Source organism: Meleagris gallopavo, chromosome 6 (genome assembly GCF_000146605.3).
Source record: "Meleagris gallopavo isolate NT-WF06-2002-E0010 breed Aviagen turkey brand Nicholas breeding stock chromosome 6, Turkey_5.1, whole genome shotgun sequence".
Classification (NCBI taxonomy): domain Eukaryota; kingdom Metazoa; phylum Chordata; class Aves; order Galliformes; family Phasianidae; genus Meleagris; species Meleagris gallopavo.
In genome coordinates this window covers 23,108,717-23,113,378 of record NC_015016.2, presented here as the reverse complement: position 1 = coordinate 23,113,378, position 4,662 = coordinate 23,108,717, and positions in this window count along the sequence as shown.

Here is a 4,662-nt window from a genome sequence, read left to right as displayed (position 1 = left end):
ATAAAGCGACCTCTGAAGGGGACAAGATACTGTTAATATAGCTACTTATCCTGGATACAGGTGCATGACACAATGTAATCACAAACACCAGCAGCTGCCTTGCACCATCTCTCGCTAGAGTATTATTGCTCTTACGCTTGAAGAATTGCAGAGAATTATTTGAGCACATCCAATCCAGTGCAGAGGTGGCCAGCTGGTGACTCAAGCCACCACTACTGGTGATTGAAGAGGAAAAGAAATACCAATTAAAGTTATCTGAACTGTAAAACAGCAATCACTCAGAAAACGCTGTAGAAAAATCAGTTTAGGATGTTACATCTGGAATGAAAGTATGATCACTTGACTCTGAGGAAGAAACAGAATAAGGACGATGTTATAAAACTGCTTATCAGATAAGGATTAGATGCTCACACACATGGCCCTGTGAGCAGTACTACCACAATTCCCTGCATCTTAAATTACATATAGCCAAAGATACAGATGGACAGATGCAGTGTTAAAAAATTGTGAATGAGACATTTTAGACCATAGACAGCTATTAAACATCCAAAGTTTCTACCAGCCCACCTTGTACCTTAATAAATGACAAGTGCTATGAAAGCAGTATAAAACCTCACTCAAAACAACCTGGCAGACTACTCACCGCTTCCTGGCCCTGGCATGGAATTAATAATCTTGTGGAAACAAGCAAGGCATGATTTCCGAGATAGATATCTTTTAACGGATGAATAATTAGTAAAAGTTTGGTAATTTTTCCAACATACAAGTATTTTCACCCTTTCAGGTCTTATCAGTAACAGCACCTTCCAACTAAGTTTAACTTGAAAAAAGCTGCTTTGAATGTGGCATAATTACGTGTCACAGTTTTTCCTCATATTCTCCTTCACTGTAAAGACAAGGCCAGGCTCTTTTCAGTGGTGCTCAGTGCCAGGACAAGGGGCAACAGGCACAGACCAGAACACAGGAGGTTCCCCCTGAACCCCAGGAGCAGTCTGTGCTGTGTGGGTGCCCAAGCACTGGCACAGATACCCAGCGGCTGTGTGTGAGGTCTGCTCTGGAGATCTTCAGAAGCCTCCTGGACACGGCCTGGTCTGGGCACTTGCTGTGGGTGGCCCTGATGCAGCGGAAGCTGGGCCCTGTGGCCCCTCCAAACCCAACCACTTTGTCACTGCCATCCTTGCCTCTTCCAGTGTTACTGTCTTGCTTTTCCCAATCTGATGGATGTAGACTATCTTTTTTTCCCTTTCAACGTCTCGATAATAACCAAATTAAAGCCAGAGCAACTGTAATGAGGTATGCACAAACCAGAAAATGTCCAACTGAAATTTGTGCATTATTATGCACAAGTAAGTCTAGAAAAGGAAAACACGAGGTACCACCAGGTTTATGCTAGCTTAATACTGCAGTGCCGTTACTTAAGTTCTCCTGAACCAACCAGATAGGAATTAAGCACTTTATCTTCCAAATACTCTCTACTTGCATTTTCTGCATCTCTTCTGGCAACAACCCTACAAGTTCAGACTGTGGTTTGTAAAGCATTCTTTCGTTTCTTTCTTTGCACAAGTGCTAATTTCAGCACGTCAGCCAGCAGGATCAAGCTGTTGGGCCACTCATGAACTGAGGTGTATCACTCAGCTCCCAGTTGTTTGGCATGTCAGTCCCAAGAGAAGAAACCAATCACAGATGTTTGCTTCCCATATTCTGCAGGTAATAACCACTCTGCACCAGGTTGAGAGCAAAGGAGAGTCTGCACTATTAAAACTAAGAGGGAGGAAAAAAAGAAAAAAGGGAAAAAAACACAATAGTGATTCAAAAAAATCAAATACAGGCTATTGCTGGTGCCTGCAACAGCTTTCAGAAAGTCAAATAAACACAGATGACTAGCAAGGAAACTCAAGTTTATGTAATATACAAAATCTTGAGACTATTACTGAAAGTTATGGAGTGCTCCAAAGACTACAAATGGTCCCCAAGGAAATAATTCTAAAATAATAATAATAAAAAAAATTAACCAGAAATCACAAATTGCATTTGTTCTGGCATATGACCTGTATATTTCTTGGAATTAAGTATCTTTCTTTTTATTAAAAACATCCGTGTCTGTTCATGCTGGGTTTAAAACATGAACAGAAGACATTTGCTAGATTAACACCCTTGCTATCGTATTTTAACTCTTTAAAGAATGACACAATAAAAACTTGACATCTGATTCTCATCAGAGTTCATGATGTAGTTCAAATTTTTTTTCATAAAAATACTATCTGTGTTGGTCACTCAGTATAAAAAAAAGACAGAAAGTGAAGAGTTAAAGCTGTTTGGCAGCTGTTACTTTAAACACTTTGGGCTTTATAATTTGCAGAGCGTGTCAGTTCCTCCGTCTTGGAACTTTTTTTTTTTTTTTTTGAAAGCACCCAAGCAGAGCAATGTCACAGCATGCTCATCTGCCGTGAGTACAGCAGTCAGAGATAGGATGTAGCAGGGGACCTCGCCTCTGAATCTGTCAATTGTAATAACTGATGGCAAAGCCAGAAAGTGACACAGACCGAACAAACAGAGAACTCAAAGCTAAAGGAGTGTGTGGAATTGGACATGACCTATATAGAAGTGGTGCATAAGGGTGAGCAGAGCAGCATGACTTCCTACAGGGAGAAGACATGTGGAGAGGAGGGACAGGGATGGAACCAACCAGTTTTCCACAGTGAGCAGACAAACGAGTACAACACCTCAAGTGCTCCTAGTTCTTGTTCAGAAGATAAGGACCAATGTGTGGTACTAAAACCCAGCCACAGTAAAATCAAAGCATGCAGAAAACGCTGATCTCATCTAACGCTGATCATCAGTTACTGGAACTGAAGGACATGTGGCACACTGAGTTTGAAGAGAAGACTTACAACTGAACCTCTTGCACAATGTTAGCCTTTGGCAAGTGAGGACAGACATCCATTTCACATACAAGCAAGGGTGGATACATTCACGTCTTCCTTGTTTAGAAGAGGCATTCAAAATCAGCAAGACACACACGTACCTTTCACATATCCTCATCTGGTTACCTCTTTCAGCTATTCCCATTCTCATATGAACTTTTCTCTCTTGTTTCTACCTTACTTTCTCTGCCATAGTGCACAGCTTGCAGCATTAAGAGGGACTGCAAAGCACAGTTTCTGCTGTTTATCTCCCTGTGCTATGGAAAGAGGAAGACAAATTCAACAACATGACAGGTTACAGCTCAGCAGAAGCCCAGGCACAAGCTGGGGCCCTCACGCACTACAGCTGTTTGCAGCTAGCGCAGGACCCAAGCAAGAAGTTACAGTGGCAGTAGGCAGTGCTAGTCCAGCATCTGCCAGCTGCAAGCACAGAGCACAACAATGAGACATTTGTTCCCAACTCACACTGCAAGGCAAAAACAACTACACAGCAGCCACCATTCTTCTGAACAGAAGCCAGTAAGATGACTTTTTAAATTATTTTTATTTTTAATTACTCCCAGAGAGTTCAGAAAATTCTCCAAAGAGTCATTCTTTCACTTTTATTACTGCATAGCTCCATGTAACATGGCAGCAGAGCTCCCCAGAAAGCAGCCGTGGGGCTGTGGTAAGCGGGACGATCCATCAGCACAGCCTCCTGCTGCCCTGCCCTGCCAGCCCAGCATGCCTGCAGGAGCTGCAGCATGAGATCCTCCACAGGCAGGAGCCAGCACAACAGGCCTAGGTCTGGCTGCAGCATGTCCAAAAGAACACTCAGGTCCGGCCAAAGGCACAACAGCTAGCAGCCATGAGATGTTGCCATGGCTGTCATTAACCTGGCTTCCCTTAAATTGGAGTGACCAGAGACACTGCCATCCATGCACATCCCTGGGTGCTAGCAAAGACCCCTCCAAAGGGACTCATTCCACCTATATGCTCAGAATCTCTGCGCAGAAACCACTGAGCAAGCAAACCTGCTCAGACATTTCAGATGGGGATGGGAACCTGGGGCAGAGCACAGGGTATGGAGCAGGGCAGAAGCTGAAACAGCTGTGCACAGAGCAGCCCAAGCCATAGGCTGAAATGCTGCCTATGGGACAGCATGCAGATGGGCAAACACACAGGTAGTGTAACTGCAGCAACACAGTTTGAAATGCTGCTTGAAGAAGCTCAAGTGAATCTGACAAAGCATGAAGTATCTCTGGAGTTACCATGAGGATGGACTGCCTCCAGCAATGAGCAGCAGGAAACAAGTGGGTGACAGCCTCTGCAATGCAGGGAGGTACATTGCCCATACTGAAAGAGCTCGGAATCAAGGACCTGCTGCAGTTCCACAAGTATTGATTTTCAGTGTCGTAATTTGCAGAATAAGACATGATTCACTCTCACCATGGATGTCAGAGATAACCACAGAACTCCCATTCTCTTGTTACAAGGTATTGTGGCTTTAAGTGAATGTCTTACATAGTCATCAGGCACATATAATCTTGGAAATAGGATATATTTTTTCCTTTGGTCACTATGCACCCACACTAAAGTCACTCACCAACTAGCACAAAGCTGGGAATTCAGAATTCACTGGCTCTGTGCAAATATCCAATTCAAGTTGTAGTCAGTTTTAGAACACCTTATCTCCCTCTTGGATCCTGTTTACCTTAGTTTAGACAAAATGATACAAAGCAGGTCATGGTTTTTTTTT